Here is a 17,460-nt window from a genome sequence, read left to right as displayed (position 1 = left end):
TCATGGACTGGCAAGGTAGCCTGGCCTCTAAACTCACTTGCCCATAAAAACCCAGGAGTTGAATTTGAAAATCAGATGCATCCCCTGCCCTCTCCATCCCCAGTGCTGAAAAAGACAGGATAAGAGGTGGTTCGGTGTGCCACATTGCCCATAGCCCTGTCTCTGAGTTTTGTGCTGGAAAGAGTACCCAAGAGTCTGACATAGAGAGGCAGGGACATGTCCAAGGTCACACAGCACATTTAGGGGCCTGCCTGCTCCTGTCTCCCAAGCACCCAGGTGTTCTTGGGTAGCTGGTGTGTGGGGAAGGTGCCATGAGACTGGAGGTCAGAGAGGTCTGTGCAATGGAGGAATAAAGGACCACAGTGCTCCCCCTTTGTAAGGGACTCTGGCTCCTGCAGCTTGCAAACATTAAGTAATCTTAGGTCTTATGACTAAAGTTGCCACTAGTCTCAAGGCTGCTTAAAGGGCCCATAACACTCACTGCTATGGCTGCCCTGCCCAGCTCTGCTCTGTATGCCATCCTGTGACAGGCTACTTCCCCAGTGTCTAGAGACAAGTAAACAAGGCTGTGGCTGGAAAGTTGATCCTGCTTGTCTTCAGCTAACCTTTATGCCAGCCTTCAGACACTAGCATGTAGTATATCTAAGCCCCTAAGTGTTCCTAGACAGGAACAGTTCTTGAGGTCATCTCTCAGCACAGCACAGTATGTGATTCTGTTGGGGGCAGTGTCTTCTGATGCCCCCTCTGCCCCCCTCACCCACCCCCAGTTTGGCTCCTGCAGGAATGAGCCCCCTATTCCTGCCATCTAGAAACTGGTTATTCCTCTGTGTTCTCTTCATTGTCACCTTTACCTCCTCTGCTGAGTTCTTTGCAGGGCACCGTCATTACTGTGGCAGGATACAGTGACCTTAGGCTGATGTCGGTACATTNGCTCTCAGTCTTTCAGCTCCAGGCTGTCACAGCAAGAGCCAGCTGGGGATGGCAGGCAGTGAGCAGGCAAGTTCTTAATGACTCTGAAGAACTGTGTGACTTCCCATCCTGCTTCACGCAGTTGAAGCCCAGCAAAGATTTCTTAGGCACCTGCTACATGACAGGCAGTTCACAGGGACCTTGGTGGTATAGAATCCATCCCAACTGCAAACCTGGAGGCCAGCCTATTAGTTTGCACAATGGTTCTGGAAGCTTCATCTTAAAACAGTAATGTTAATCTTGCAGACCTACAGGAAGAATATGGANCTCACTGCCTCCAACCTCCAATCCAATGGTCTTTTCAAAGTGTGTTGGTTACCACAGTGGTCTGCTAGTCTGTGGGCCAGGACTCCCTCAGGGACCCTACCTTGGGGTAGGATGGTTGTACCTATGAGGCTCAGGGTTCATGCTGACCCATCTGGGTCTCTGCGTGCTGTGTGTGACAGTGGAGACTGTGGAGGCTGATGAGCTCCTGCTGCCTATGTAGAAGGGAGCCCATCTGCATGAGTTCTTCCTCCACAGGAGGTGCCTGTCCCTAATGTTTGGGGCTAATAGAAGTTTTGTCAAGAGCTGCACCCAGAAACACCCTGAGAAAGTAGTTAAGTTCCTTTTNATTAGTGGTATATAAGATGAGCTTTGATGCCCCTATCTGGGTGGGTGAGTGGGGAGCTATTTAACTCCAAGACTCCAGCACCAATGGTATGTTTTGTACCTTGTATTTAATTCCTCCAAGGGCTTTGTGGAACCTTGAGGGGATGGCAAGAATCCTGAGGGTGTTTCATTGTAGCAAGGCACGGATCAGGGCCTTCTACCTGCAGGTCTGTCAGATACTGATCTGGGGCAGGCTTTGGGCTTAGCCTGGGCATTTGGTCTGAAACAAACCAGGAAGGAAAGTGAGTACCTTACAGCACANCCAGGGGCAGCGACTGGTGGCCCTTGTTTCCCAGTGAACTTGGAGAGTCTGACAATCCTAGAGCTGCCCTTCTTGCTCCTATGTACAAGTCCTTTTCTGAAGCATCCTCATTTTAACCTCTCATCACCCAGGCTTCCTTCCCCACAGTAGACAAGGGCTGGAAGAGAAAGAATGGCTTGTGTCTTAGTTAGGGTTACTACTGCTGTGATGAAACATGACCAAAAGCAACGTGGAGAGGAAAGGGTTTATTTACTCACATCTCCACACCAAAAGTAGAGAACGCAGGAACTCACACAGGGCAGGAACCTGGAGGCAGGAGCTGATGCAGAGGCCATGGAGGAGTGCTTCTTACTGGCTTACTTCTCATGGTTTGCTTGACCTTTCTTATAGAACCCAGGACTACCAGCCCAGGGTGGCCCTTGCACATCAGTTACTAATTAAGAAAATGCCCTATAGACTTGTCTATAGCCAAATCTTTTTTTTTTTTGGTTTTTCGAGACAGGGTTTCTCTGTGTAGCCCTGGCTGTCCTGGAACTCACTTTGTAGACCAGGCTGGCCTCAAACTCAGAAATCCACCTGCCTCTGCCTCCCAAGTGCTGGGATTAAAGGCGTGCGCCACCATGCCTGGCCTATAGCCAAATCTTATGGAGGCATTTTCTCAATTGAGCCTCCCTCCTTTTTGATGATTCTAGCTTGTGTCAAGTTGACATAAAAGTAGCCGCCAGCACAGTTTGGAAGTTACAAGAGGTGGGGATGAGTAACAACAAGAGGGACTGAAAGGTGGTGAACTTGTATGCTCCTGAGCATACACAGGAGGCTTCTGAGCAGGACATGACAACAGCTGTCCATGTCCTCAATCCTATGGGGTTTTAGATCCAGATCTCAGTTTCCTAGCTTTGAACACAACTTAGCCCAAGTCACTAGGCCCTTCATAGTTTCAGTTTCTGTCTGTCTGTCTGTCTGTCTGTCTGTCTGTCTCTCACTCTATCTTATCTATCTATCTATCTATCTATCTATCTATCTATCTATCTATCATTTATTTTTTTCAGCTTTTGGCTTTTTGAGACAGGGTCTTGCTGTGTGGCTCAGGCTGCCTAGAACTCACAACAAATTATAGCTCAGGATGGTCTCTTGACTCAGTAGTTCTGCTTCCACCTCCTGCATTGAGATGTCAGGCTGCAGTACCATGCCTGGCTTTCTTTCTCATTGGGGTGATGACAACACTGACCATGAGCTAAAGGCACAGAGGAGGATAGTTCTGTGCAAGCACGCGTGTCTTACGGTTGTTTCTAGTTACTGCCTTTGGGGGAGATGACAGAAACCACTGAGAACCTCACAGTCCAAATAGCAATGTCAGGTCCACATCTGTAGAGTGATTGGTAGATGTGATGGATTTTGCTGTCCGAGCTGAGGTCACCACAGGGGCAAAGCTGTGTGTCTGAAAGGAGGGCGTAGAATGAGTTCCACCATTGCTTGGTAGCCCTGAGTCCCAGCTTGGGGCCATGCCCNTTCCCATTCCTGTCACACAGAAACAATGTACTCAAACAGAAATGAGTTTGGCCCTATTAGATGTGTTTTGTCTCTTACTCATCGTTCACCTCTTCTCATTGGTGAAGCAAGGGTTAAAGTCAACCCTGTCTCAGTGTTTTTATGCCCTCCTTGATTTGTTGAATTTCAATTTGGGTAATTCTGGCTCTATTCCTTCCTGAGGTCATTGATCCCTCTCAGCAACCCCTCCATCTCTTCTGATGAGGACTTGGGAGGGANTTTATGGTTTCAGTTCCTCCTTTTTCTCCAATTCCCATCCTCATTTTTCTTGGTGAACTCTCACACATTTGAGGAATCCAGTCCTACCCACAATCCACCTTTCGCAGTAGGACTCAACCCCACAGGAAACAGATTTGTGTGCAGTAAGATCCCCTGGCAGATACCTCCTAGGCAGCTCAGCATCTCTTAATGAGGCAACTTAGGCTGTACTCAGTCCCAGCCTGTGTTTCTCCCATTCCTGTGGTCCCAGAATCAGCAGCAGGCTCTGGGTGATAGGGCCTTGCAGGGGAAAATGGCCAGAAGCAACCAAAGGGCAGACACTTCCCTTCCCCGCCCCACCCCACCAGCTGCTGCTCCTGCCAAACAGGTCCTGGGGCCTCAGGTCACATGTCCAGCCAGCGCTGACTCTGGCACCGGTGGATTAAGCAGGGGCTCAGGGTTTATGACCGGTGCTGGCTTCTGACTGGGAAGAGGGCTGGAAAGGCTCAGCTGCAGGGACATAGAGGCTCCTGTGGCCACCTCTCAGCAAGAGGTCTCACCCAGCACCGGACCCAGGTAAGGAAAAGCAAAGCCCCACCCAGCTCTGGGTGTTATCTAGAAACTGAAATATCCCATCCCAGGTTCTTTTTATCTAGGTGTTTAGGAGGCTGGGAGATGATGACTCCCAAGCTCCAGCCTTCAGCATTTACCTGCCTGCCAGAGCTTGAACACGGCACAAGATTTCTACCCACTAAACCCTCTTCTCAAATGTGTGCTCTGCACTGGGAGGGAGTCTGGCCCTGGAGCCCCTTTTGGATCCGTGGTCAGTTCCTGGGCTGATAGGACATAGCCTGCTGAGAAAACAAAACAAAACAGCCTTCATTTCANCTCCACAAGAGGGGAGGAAGGGCTGAGGACCAGGTACCTCACTACCACCTCTTCTCCTACCTTACAAAGTGTGGAAGAGGAACCGGTCTCACAGATATGGAAACTGTACCCAGCCCCATCCAGCAGTTCAGAGGCACACCCACAGGGACCTATGTGTTACAGGCTTGACTACTGGTCCTCAGTGGGTTTCTTGGGTTGTATGGCAAAAGGCAGTTCCTCCAGTGCAGAGAGCCCAAGGTTTTGAGAAGAAAGTCAGGGAAAAGCTAGCATCTGGGATCCCATTCAGCCATGCACAGCCCTCCCTACAGTGTGCAATTAGCCTGGAGTGCTGGGATTGACTTGGCATTGTACTGTAGACATCACAGTGGTACCTGTTTTACTGTTAATTACCCAGAGACTCTAAAATGCTATGGTGAAGAATGTACCTTNAGACCCCAGCCCTGCCCCCTATACCCCTCAGGCACTTAGTCAATTCAGGCTGTTTTCACAGATCAATAACTGAGGTTCCTTAGTCTTCTGAAGTTCTTAGCTCCTGTCTCCTTCNTTCTGGGGCTTTCTGTGTTATGTGCATGTCTCTTGCCCCAGTGCTTGCTAGGAAGTACAGATTATGGTCAAGAACTCTACCCTGGAACTGTGTACAGAGGAGAGTGTGTGCGCCCCTCCCCAGAACAAGTATGAAAAGCATTCTGGGGTGTCTGTCAGCTCTATATTGATCAGCCACCAAGGGTGTATTCTAAAGGACCCTTGGCAGCTTGCTGTGATTTTATGTCCACCCTCTCGGAACTGGGCCTCTGGCGGCCACCTCCCTCCAGAAGGCACACAGATTGTCAAATTCTGGCACCAGATTGTCCTCGTCAGCAGGGCTGGAGCCTGGCACGGGGCAAACAGTAGGAATTGTGAGCAGAAAGAACGACTCCTCTGTGCCCAGTAAGGCCCCAGGGCAGAGACTAGCCCCCTACCCCACTACCAGATGATTCTGGGTTTGGAGTGGGGGTGGGGGTTGAGGCCTAAGGACCTGGCTCAGGCCCAGCCTAGCTGCCAACTGGCCACNGTGTGACCTTGAGCCAGCTATGGTGACTATCCTCCAGGCTCCTGACTCAGTGGGGTGCCCAGGCTGTGGCAGCTGCAGGAATCATTAGAAGCTTTTGTCCCCTTAAGGAACCAAGCAAACTGTACATTGTCACCTCAGCCACCAAGACTGAGGAAGGTGGGTTTTTTTCGTTCAACATTTAGTTGCTTATAAATACCTTATAGGCTTTTGTGGCACACCAAGAGGAAGCTGGAGGCAAAGAAAGCTAAGCCTGGCCTTGTGACTTCTGGGCCTGCAGGTTTCTTATCGCTGGCCATTTACATATCTCCAAGGGGACTGGGTCAGGGCTTTGTCTCACCTTAGGTTTGAGAAAGGAGGAGTAGCAGGTGACCACGTGGGAGTCACAGGTCATACATATTAATTAGCCTTCACCTGGACTCCCTGCTCCCTCCAAGAAAAACAGTTGGCCTGGGGAGGTGTGGCAGGGACCAGAACTCACAGCCCTTCAGTGGGCTAGAGCCTCAAACTCTTTCAGTTTTCACATGTTGAGTTTGTATACCCACACAAGAGCAGTTGGCCTGCACTTTTGCCCCACCCTGGACCTGAGGTCTGTGTCCACCAGAAGAGGCCCTGTGAATTCTTACAAAAGAACCCTTGGCAAATGCCTTGTGAATTCCGGTCAAAAAGAGCCGTGCAGCATTTCACTTTTGCCCTTCTGGTTGTGCATCTGGTCAGGGCATCTCTGTGGAGATTCCAGCCCTCTGTCTGTCCAGCCTAAGCATTAAAAAGCCCCCTTGCTTCTGTGTCTGTTCCAAGAGTGAGGGTGTGGACAAGGACGCACATTGAGCCAGCATAACTCACTTCACCCACAAAAAACTTGTTTACAACCAGTAGCACTAAATCTGTGCTGAACCTAGGGACAGATACACAGACAGCCTATCTTTATCCAGAGAAAGNGCCATGTTCCCTCACAGGTCACCCAGGAACTGAGTCACTGAAGGTAGGTTTGGGCTAGCCAGGTCCTAAGGCAGTACCTCTGGGCTCAACCAGTCTCCAGGCTGGGCCAACCAAGATGCAGTTCTCCAGCAAGGCAGCAGGTGGCACCAGCCTCCAGCGGTGGTGAGTAGTCTGGCCTAGCAGGCCTAGGACAAAAGGGGCTGGAGACTGCTCCCTCCTGAACTTGCTAGGCTTCTCTGCCCCTCACCCACACACCATCCCTGAGCCCCAAATGCAGTTATCAACAACCCATCTTTCATCCCCTCTGAAGATTGTTCCACCAGCTGTGGTCTGGCTATCTTCTTAAGCCAATATAAATTTGCCCCAGGGTCTGTCCTAGGGACAGATGGAGACAGCTGTTGGAATCCCTCTTATAGGCAGTGGAGCTCAGNAGCTAGAGTCATAGTGCCTGGGTTCAGATCCCAGCTTTGCAGACTTCAAGATTAAATGCTGGTTCCAGGAGAGTGAGCACGAGGGCCCCTGTGAGTGAGCCGGTGTCAGGCAGGGAGTGCTAGATGCCATGCCATTCTATCTGTGCACAGGAAGGACTGCTGGAACTTGGTGACTATGGTCAGGACTTACCTCCTCAACTGCAGCATTAAGGTATCTGGTCCAGCACCCCAGCACTGCCTCTTGCAAGCTGAGCACATTTGGGCTGAATCTTAGGTTCCTAAGGCACCTGGCAGGGGCACATGCTCTGCATGTCAGAGCCTCAGATTGTGCTCTGGGTGGGGTGGACTAGATGAGTGGGGGATTCTCCACTGATTCTGCCTTCAGACCCAGAGTACTCTCACCCCTTTCAAGACAAGGTTGGACCTAAGTGTCAGTGGGGGCCTAGGCATGGGTAAGGCCATATGGACATCGTTAAGGCTGAGGACATTCCTTGCCAGCCATGTTCCTGAAGTATGATCCCAAGAGTTCAGATAATTTTAATAACAGCTGCTGTCAGTCTGCTTCACCTCACTTTCTCTCAGTGGAATTTTCTGGAGATTATGTGCCATGTTGGTTAATGGAATGGCATTGTTGTCTTTATGCTAAAAGAAAGAATGTCTCCTAATTTTTGGTATGGTAAGTATTGATAGCCCTCNTGAACAATTTGCAGATCCTCAGCAAAGATGGGCACGGTGCTACAAGCCTATAATCCTAACACCTGAGANGTTTCGGCAATAGGATTGTTGTGAGTTTGAGGCTAGCCTGGGCAAAATTAGTATGAAAAAGAGCTTAAGACAGAAGTTTGAGTATCACTTGCCTATATTGAAAAAAATTAAAAATGTAAGAGTACTTGATAGGGAAAGGACAGCTGAAAGTTGTTTCAATGTGGGACCAACAGGAATGGTGGAAATCGCAGCCAGATAGATAGTGCTCAGCCACTCACAGGGCATTGACTCTGTACCAGGTTCTCATGGACCAGAGTAATCCAGGGTCTGTGATGAAGCCCCAAGTGCAGCTCAGCCACGCCAGGCCATTTTGACTCAGAGCCACCCCCGGTGGCAGCTGCTGGCCTGGAGTCTCAGCATCTCTTTCTGTGTAGGAGATTCTGCAGGCCACCTGAGATCAGATGCAGACACTAGGAAGGGTGAGAGCAGGTCTGAAGTCTGACATCCCAGGCCTCTATCCTTGTGGTGAGCTCCAGGTTCTGATGAGGCTGCCACCTCGTGGTCAGTGGTTGGAGGTTACTGTCCAGAGTTGGTTCCTGGTTCTTCTGGGCCTGAGTCTTGAGCATGAAGAAGACATGGAGAATTCCAGATAGCACCTTAGTAGTTCCCCTCAAATATAAAGAGCAGCTCTGCATGAGAACCTTTTACTCAAGCCTTGTGTCTCTCACTTATGTAATGTTTATTTATATGGTTAAGTACTCAAAATATACCAGAGGACACTGGGGGTTGTCCCCTCCCCTTCTCCCTCCACGCTGGGGACTATAGCAACACTTGTAGTTTCCAGTTGCCTGGCCCTTTCTTCTAAACTTTGCTTGTCATGGCTCAACTTCTCATGTCTTATTCAACCTTCANGTTTATACAAGCAAGTATATATAAACATTATTCCCCTCATCTTTATTTTGCCTTGCTGGAGTTGGGCCCAGGGCTTCACCCATGCTAAGCAAGTACTCTGCTGCTGAGCCTCAGCCCCCCACTTCTCCACATGGACTGTGAGGATGAGATCAGACAGCGTCTGACACCTTGTACAGCCTGCTGTTTCTCACTTGGCCCTAGGACATAGACATCATTATCTTCTATGTGGAGAGGGCTTGAAGTTCAGAGAGGACCTTAATTTGCCCAAGTTGCACAGCTAGAAAATGGCAGAGCCAGAAATCAAAGGCAGAGCTGGCAGGTGCCGGATGCCTCTCTGGCTGTATCCTCTACAGCCTCACTCGGGAGTAGCTCTCAGACTGGCTGTGTGGCTTTGTTTGTTCCCTTACTGTGCTGACTCCCACTCTGCTTTTCTGTGGTTGAAACTCACCTGAAACGAATCTGTTGTAGCCAAAAAAGAAAGAACCCTGGCTTTGAGCCCCAGCACACACACAAGGCAGGCTCAGGGGCTGGAGGTAGGGACACTGCTTGTTTTGCCTTTCTTCATCTCCTGTCTTGGTCTTCCCACCATTTTCCAAAAGAGCTTTGTCCTGCAGCAGAGCTTTGGTCCCAGTGTCCCACATACACAAGCCCTGCTTGCTGCTCTAGAACCTGTGTGCCCTGTCCAGCGCTGCTTGGATCAGCTGTGTGACCCTGGGCAAGGGAATTAACCTGTCTACCGCCACTGCCTGCTGAATGGGATATGGTCAAGATTAGGTGCAGTCACATTTAGATACCTTAGCTTTGTCTTTTTGTTTGTTTGTTTCCTTTGTTTGTTGTTGCTTTTGCAGAACACAGTCCCCCCAACACACACAGTTAAGTGTCTTGCCCTTCAGTTTCCTATTGGCTTTGTTTACATTTATATATCTTTATATATTTATATTGTATTATATATTTATACAATTTATATAAATATATAATACATAACATTTATTATTCTTTTAGTCATAAGTTGAGATGCTGCAGAGACATACTTAGCCCATGCCTTCTAGGCACTATAAGCCCTTTAGAAAGAGGGCAGCTCCTTCAAAGGGGCCCCAAGCTGATGCCACTGCCACTGAGCCTATCCCATCCCCCATGCCTCCTGTGGCCACTCTTGCTTGTTCAGACATTAATTGGTTAGCCTGCAGCCATAAAAGCNCCAGGCAGTTCCAGCCCTGCCACGGAGGTACTTGTGGCTCTTAGGTTATTGGGTACTACTTGTACTGTGTGACCTTGGGTCTTTTTCGGGTGTTTTGCACTGTCTGAGCCTCAGTCCATCCAGTATTAGGAGAGTCAGAGTTACCCTGGTCTCCTGGGGGAGTACTCACCTGAGAAGGCATGCCCAGGATGGTCGTGCTGGCTCTGCTTGTTCATTTCTCATCCTGTGTGTGGAAGGTGGATGGTCACTCCTAGAGGCTCAGCCGCACACAGGGGCACCCCAGGAACAACAGTGTATAGCTGANTGGCCACAAAAAGAGAAAATGCAAGTAATGGAAAGTAGCCATTGTCCATGGTCTATGGGATGTGTGGGTGGCAGGCTACTTAGCCAGGATGGCTCAGTTGTTAAGCTCCTCTTAGTGTCCTCAAAGCATGGAATGGTGTGGGAGTCAGGAAGACAACCCAGCAAGCCCAGCCCCTCTCCTGACTGTATGGTGTACTCAGTGTGAATTACTAGTAACCAGGGAAATAGTCTCTGAGGTGACACAGCTGGTGGCTGGTACGCTGAGCAAACACTATATGCTGGAAAGTATAAATTGCCTATCCAGCACACCAGGGGCCCAGCCCTTGATGTCTTTGCTGTTAAACATAAATTACAGTTGACTATGAAAATTGGTAGAGACCAGAAGGGCGTGTGGGTTGTGACACTTGGAAGATGCTGGCCACAGGATCTGAGAGGCCCCTTAGCGTATTCTGGGTAGCTCTCTCACTAGCCCAAGGCCCATATGCTTGCAAGGCTCTGAGATTTCTCCTAAGCCAGCAGTAGGCCTATGGTTAAATTCTAGCTCTGCCAGACTAGTTTGAAGCAATTAATTTGGTTTCCTAAGTGTCAGTTTCTCCATAAACTGAAGAGAGGATGCTGAGAGAGTTTCAGGGACAGCATTAGGTCAAACTAGTACTGCCTAGGGCACCAGTACTTCTGGGGCCCTGACTGCTACTTCTATGCTTGGCCTGCAGTGGGCAGCAGGGGGCTGGGGCACAACCCAATTCCTCCCTAAAGTGGATATAGGAAGGGGAGACCTCCCTTGCCCAGCCCCTGTCAGCCTCCTCACTTGCCTTGGACAACCCTTTGTCTTTGACCATATTTGACCGTACCAATTCTTAAAGCACGTGGTGTGTGCTCAGATTAACAGAGCAGAGTGCTGACAGTGTAAAATTCAGGACACAGGTGAACTTCCAGGTGGACTACCGACTCCATACCAGGGGACACCTGAAGGAGTCACTCTCCTTCCACGCCCCTCACAACGCTTCTGGCTGCTTTGAGACCAAGAAAGAGACAGGCCTTTCTTCCAAGAAAGGTTTAGTTACCTTTCTTGATTATATGCATAGTAGCATTGCTCTATGCTCTGCAGCTAAGGCTATCAAAGCATGCACATGAGCATGCAGCCCCAACCTGTGCCACATCCTCCTCACTAGGTGTGACCACTGTCCAAGGTGCATACCCAAGCATGCACACACCTCCTCCTTTCTGTTTTCTTTCTGCCATGCAGTATATGGAACATCCAGCCTTGTGCATGCTAAGCTAATGCTACACCTCCAAGCCACACCTCCAACACTCCTTTCTCTCGACGTAGCGTTCTTCTGCTTCCTCTTCATTTAGCAAGGTTTCTCAAAGGTCAACCCCTAACAGGTGTAGAGAGCATCTTTCTTTTCGAATGGTTGATGAGCAGCCTTCCGTCAGCTGGAGTCTCTCCCCTTGCCCATCTCCAGCCTATACAAGATGGAGCAGGCTTCTGCAGCAGTGTCTGTTCCNGTTGGTTTTGTAACATGTGAACATGCACTTCGTGCCGAGGGCTGCTTGAGGGGAGCTGTTAAACTGGCTTTCGACAAAGATGATCCTTGTGGTAGCTGGGCAGCTGCAGTGTGACTGTAAGGAACATTCACCTGGGGATGGGCTGCATCCTGCTGCTGCCTGACACCCAGCATGCATGTGTCATTCACCTTACTGGCTTAAGGTGGGCTCCATCACTTACAAGTGTCTTTCTTAGGGAAAAACTCACCTTCTGGGTGCCAAAGCCTCTGTGATCAAACAGGAAAACAAGCCCCATGTTGTAGAATTGCCTTCAGGAATATGTGAACTCAAAGAGCTGGCTGACACCAAAACCTCCACTCCTCTCACCCAGGCAAGCCTACNCCTCCTGAGGGCAGGCCTGTATCTGCATCCTGAGAGGCCTAGGATGGGCCTGCCTTGCAACAGGTGGAGATAATGCTGGAGATAAAGTTTCAGGTTCACATCAAATGTGCCTCCACCTTTCCAGGATCCCNCCTCAGTCATNCACAGCCAGTGGGCTGGGGTCACACTGGTCGAAGTCTTCTTCCCCACTGGGACAAAAGAAGGTGTTGTTTAAATCAATTATATAGAGAAGATTGCAGGAGAAATGTTAACCCACTTAAGAGTGGCTGGTGTCTCAGGAGCCCTTAATGGCATCTATTTGCCAGGCAGGCGCCCCAGCCCTTGTTATAAAGGAACACATCTATTCATTAAGCTGAGGCCGCCAGGCCCAGGCCTGGCACCACCCAGCCAGCTGCTCTTGGCCGTGAATTCAGTGCTTAGGAATAAACGGGCCTGTTCTGCAGTGGGAAAATCAAGTGGAATGGTCTGCAGGAGGGCAAACTCTTGCAGCATTCCAGATAGGTTTTTCTAGATTCCCTGTATTTCTCTGCCTGCTTTAATAGGCAGGCAAGCCCTTGTTTAGGTAGAGCTGGATGGAAAGAAATCCATGCCAACCGTGACCATGGTTTCAGTGTATTTTGTCTTCAACCAGCAGGCTTCCTTTCATGTTGGGCCCTCCCAGTACACTACACACAGGACCAGCAGTTTTTGCTTCACCTGGCTTTTCTAGAATCTTCAGAGTATAGAAGGGTGAAGGAATCTCTCAACAATGTTTATTGGTCACCTACTATAGCCCAGGAACAGAGGTGAGCCAACGGCTTCAGAATATCACTCTGGTGGAAGTGACCACCAGTACACAAGTGCTAAGCAAGGTGATGATGGACCAGGGTGAACTCATTCCTTCATTCTTCTGTTTTTGACATAGGATCATGTTCATGGCCCTACGCCTGTAGTAATCTTTCTTTTTCTAGTAATTTTCCTCTGTCTTATGAACCTTAATGCTGAAGTAGTGGAGGTCCCCTGGCAGTTTGAGCATATGAGCATATGAGCATATGAGCATATGGGTGCTGTCTTTGAGATCTCCTTTTCAATCATCTCCCACCCAAGCCGAACTCATCCTTGGTCCCAGCTCCTTGGAAATGCTCACCCTTAGGTCCTCTGAGTGTTGGCTTGACCTGAGGACCCACATATTAAAGAGGACATGGAGAGGTACTAGCAGCTGAGACGTGAAGGAAAAGGTAAGGGTGACCTCGGGTGGGACTCCAACTGAGTTCCCAGGATGGCCTGGCAGGGCTGGCTAACAGGTGCCCCTGTTCTTCTCTGTCTGCCCTCTATGATGGGCTGAAGCAGTGTANTGAAGAAAAGGGAGCAGACTACATATGGGCAAAGCACCCAGGCATGGAGGGTGGGGGGTTGCAACTTTGGGTTTTTATTGAGACGCTGAGGTGCAGGTTGCAGGTTGTCATGCTACAGAGGAGGAGGCTGACACTGATTAGGGATTGTCCATGACCACAGTGCAGAGACAAAATGGGAGTCTGACCTATCTCTATATGATAATCAACCAGAGGGAGGCAGCCCCCTGAAAGAGCTTCCAGGGCCTAGCTATGAAGGCTCAATAGAACATTTAGCAAGCACAGACTTGGGACACCAGCCCTGGGTTCAAATTCTTCACTCACTTTTGCTCTTAACTCTGCCAAGTCCAGATCTCTTTCTTCTGGATCATGGTACATGTAGTCCAGGGCCTGCATCTAATTGGTACCTGGAGTCTAGCTTCATGGTTAAGATCATGACTGGGAGTCAAGAGGAGAGGTGGGGAGGAAGGAAAGAGATTGGACAACCTCTCCAAGATCCAAGAGCACACACTAAACTATTGGTGCTTTGGACCATACCAAAGCTATTAGACACCAAGCTATGAGCATCCCCACCATGGGAAGAAAGGGTGCTTATTCACTTAGCATGCTGGCTGCTTTTGAGTGGGAAGAGGTAGGGGTGGAGGAGGGAAGGAACTTTCAGGCTCCAGGGGGCACCCTTGTCTTGGCCCTGGCTATGTGTAGTAGGGTCACTACTACACTTCACAGATACCTTTGTGCTGAAAATGCTATGGGCATGAGGAACATGGGGGGCTGGGAGGGGTGCCTGAGATCATCCCATACCTTCCCTGAAGACCTGATGTAGCTTCCTTCAACCTCTCCCTCAGGAGAAATAGGCTAGGACTAGGAGCTAAAGTGAGGAGTACTCTTGCTTGTTTGCTGAGGTTATGGGTGCTAGAATTGAAATATGTGAGGCACTGTGTGTGTGTGTGTGTGTGTCGTGGACAGCTGGTGGCTGACAGAGGTAGCGGATGGCTGCATTTCCTCCTCAAGCTGTTGGGCCCTTCATCCAGCAGGAAGACTGGCCTTGAGCCATTTCCTTTGCCCTTGGACAAAGACTGATAGTTCATATGACTGTACTTTGGAAGCCACAAGCCCATCCCCTGGGTTCCAGGACATCAGGCCCAGTTCATCTGGATAGGACAGCAGGTTGCAGAGCAAGAGCCTCTGAGGTTCCTCTTATTCTCAAGTTCATCCAGGCCCCATATGTAGGTTTCGTCTGTGAAAACTAACTCAAATTCTGAAATGGGAAGTTGGCCCCTGTTAGAAAGACCTTGGTTTACCTGCTAGTGTTTCTGTCCTGGGGGACACATGGCCTGCCTCCCTAAGAGGTCACACCCTTAGACCTCTGGGTCTATTTCTGTTGTCTGTCTCCCTAGTTTGGGTGATTTGTATTTGTTTGNTTTTGAAGCAGGGTCTCATTTCATGGCCCAGGCTGGTCTCAGATTCAAAGGTGCAGGCAATCTTCCTGCATCAACCTTCCAAGGAGCTGGGACCATAGCTGTAGTGATACAGCCTGGCTCTGTGTACCATCTTCACTGCAGCCAAGTCACATGCCTAAGTGCCACTCCATGCTGAGTTAGAATGGAGGATTTTAAAGCCATCCACTCTGGGTTATCTGCCCTACTGTCCAGGTCCCTGACTGCTACCAAGGCAATGTGCCTATGTCACTGACAGTGTGTCTAGTACATGCCCACACAGTCCTGGGTGCCCTACAGCAGTCCATTTGTACCTGTTTCCCTGCTCATACATGAGGGTTTGGGCTCAGGGAAGGCCACTCAGCTTCCCCTTCCTCACAGAGCCTGNCTGTGATAGGAAGTTTCCAGCTGAGTGGTCAGTCACACGTTAATGATTAGCAGGCAGGAAGTGGGCAGCTTGAGTCTATGAAGACGTTCCAGGTGATCTTCCTGGACACCTGCAAGATACAGCCAGGTCAGAGCCTCACTGCAGTNCTAGAGATTACTCAAGTGCCAGCTAGAATTGGACCCTCTGTGAGCCAGCTCTGGTGGGCTTGAAGACCTTCCTTGAGGTCACTAAGCATTATTCCAGTCCTTTGCAGATTGAGTTTTTGCAGTGCTAGGGTTTTACAGAGTAATAAACATGATTTAAACTTTCAAAATTTAAAACTAGGCTGGAGAGATGGCTCGATGTTAAGAGCCTGTCTGTTCTTTCACAGGACCTGAGTTCATTTCCCAGCATGCATGTCAGGTGGTATGTAGCTTACCTGCAATGTTAGCTTCAGGGGGTCCAGTGCCCTCTCCTGGTTTCTACATATACCTGCACTCATATGTACATATTTCCACAAGACAGACAGACAGACAGACAGACAGACAGACAGACACCTAAAAAAATAACAATAAATATTAATGTTTTTTAAAACTACCAGAGCTCAGACAGTGTAAGTCTCTTCCTCTTCCCCACCGCCGTCCCAGTCAGGCTTCTGGTGCAGAGGACCAGAATTTTCTGGGATCCCCAGGTTCCCTTCCCATGGCAAATTCTTCCTTGCGTCTCTTGTAAACAACGATCTGGGAGGGCTGTGGTGTGGCTCAGTGGCAGAGTGCTTTCCCAGCACATCCCAAGCCCTGCTTAGCCNAAAGCAAGCACAATCTCAGTGTCATGTGACTTTGGTGCTGTGGCAGCTTGTTCCATGTCCCATCTGACTAAACACAGCATGTTTTATAGCCTTCATCCTTTAATGCTCCATGTATCTTCTAATGTTCCTGTCACTGCCATCTCTGACAGAGCATTGCAATGTTATGGCCACTGTCTGTTTAGTGTGGGCTTCCACAGATGGGTCAAGCAGCATTGCAGGATCCATTTCTGAGAATAAGGATTAGGCTCTCACGTGCATAGACTACCTGATCTAGCCTGTTGATTTCCTTGCATCNTCCACCACAGTGTTTGCATTCTACTTTGGCAGTTCCTGCCCAGGTACTAGGTATGGTTGGGTGGGTGGGTGGCTGGACAGATTTTACTAAGTGACTAGGGCCACTGTGAGTCTCCTGGGAGACTTGAGATCCTTTTGGGAAGGACTGGATAACTTTACAGAAGACATGTCCCCTTTGAAACTCTTTAGCTAATTAGTACAAGACAATGACTCCCTTATAACAAAACTTTATTAAGACAAAGACAAGACAGCATGCTGAATCTAGGTCTCAGGCAAACCTTTTGATATATGTAGCTGCTAGGTACCTTGGCAACCAGGTTCCCCTGAGTAGGCACAGGGATGCTTCAGGAAGGATAGGGCCAGCCCTTCCTCTCATCCATAACATAGTTTACTCACATAAGGAGGGGGCTCAGTAGAGTAACTGGGGTCAAAGAGGGAGGGGATAGTCTGATGGCTGTCTGGGAGAAAGGACATGAAATTTGAACCCCAAAGTCTCAGCCATGAGCCAGGNAGAACAAGGGTTAGGACTGAGTAAAGCTTAGCAGTAAGAAGCTTACGATTGCTTACTGTTGGCAAGGCGGGCAGGAGGGGGGAATGAGGCAGTGCTGGAGAGGTGGCCTATAGCCAGGCCACATGAGCCTCAGCCAGCTGTGCAGAGGAGCTGGGCTTCACCCTGACAGCTTGGGATGTCACATGTCTGGCCAAGGAGAGCAGAGAGGCTGTCAGAAGCCAAGAGGATGGTAATATGTCGGGATTATGGAATGTAAAACAGGCCAAAGCAATCAGCTCAGGACTAAAACCCAGGCCCAAACTATGGGACTAAATATTTTTATGACTTTGTTGCTTCCTGCATCCCTTAGAGAAGCTCCGACTTATTTCTCAAGACCTAACCCAAAATGTCCCATCATTATGCTCTTTCTAGGGGCAGTAACACCATGTTAGGGGATACTTGTTACCACAGTGTCTCCTTATGTACTCTTCATGTACTTATGTACTCNTTGTGTACTCCTTCATGAGGACAGAGTACATGNTTCCTAATGCTGGGTAAATTAAGCAGTATATCGAATAAGCTGGGGTAGAGATGTCTGATGAGCTAACACTCTGAGGAAACTGAGACCTTGGGGGCTAATAAATTTGCCTAAATGACAGAAGTAAGGACTGATTCTGTCTGGGCTAGTCATTTCTGCAGAAAAGTTGGCATTCCCTGTGTCTCCCAGCCAAGGCTTTCCTCCCTCCCAGTCACTATCATTTGTGTGTGTGTGTGTGTGTGTGTGTGTGTGTG

The 17,460-nt window shown here is 49.3% G+C and overlaps 1 protein-coding gene across 7 annotated transcripts in view; it reads left to right on the top strand.

The window, feature by feature from the left end:
- Iqsec1 (IQ motif and Sec7 domain 1) overlaps nucleotides 1–17,460 on the top strand; it is a 151,018-nt gene that overhangs the window by 75,266 nt on the left and 58,292 nt on the right. The window contains exon 1 of one of the 7 annotated variants that reach the window (XM_029478931.1): nucleotides 4,130–4,204. The exons of the other annotated variants lie outside the window; for them this stretch is intronic. The gene's annotated coding sequence lies outside the window, so the exon portion shown is untranslated. Of the gene's footprint in view, nucleotides 1–4,129; nucleotides 4,205–17,460 lie in introns of those variants that run through there. 7 annotated transcript variants of the gene reach the window in all.

Source organism: Mus caroli, chromosome 6 (genome assembly GCF_900094665.2).
Source record: "Mus caroli chromosome 6, CAROLI_EIJ_v1.1, whole genome shotgun sequence".
Taxonomy (NCBI): Eukaryota; Metazoa; Chordata; class Mammalia; order Rodentia; family Muridae; genus Mus; species Mus caroli.
The sequence above is the reverse complement of the archived record's forward strand: the minus strand, read 5'-3'. Positions and strand labels throughout refer to the sequence as shown.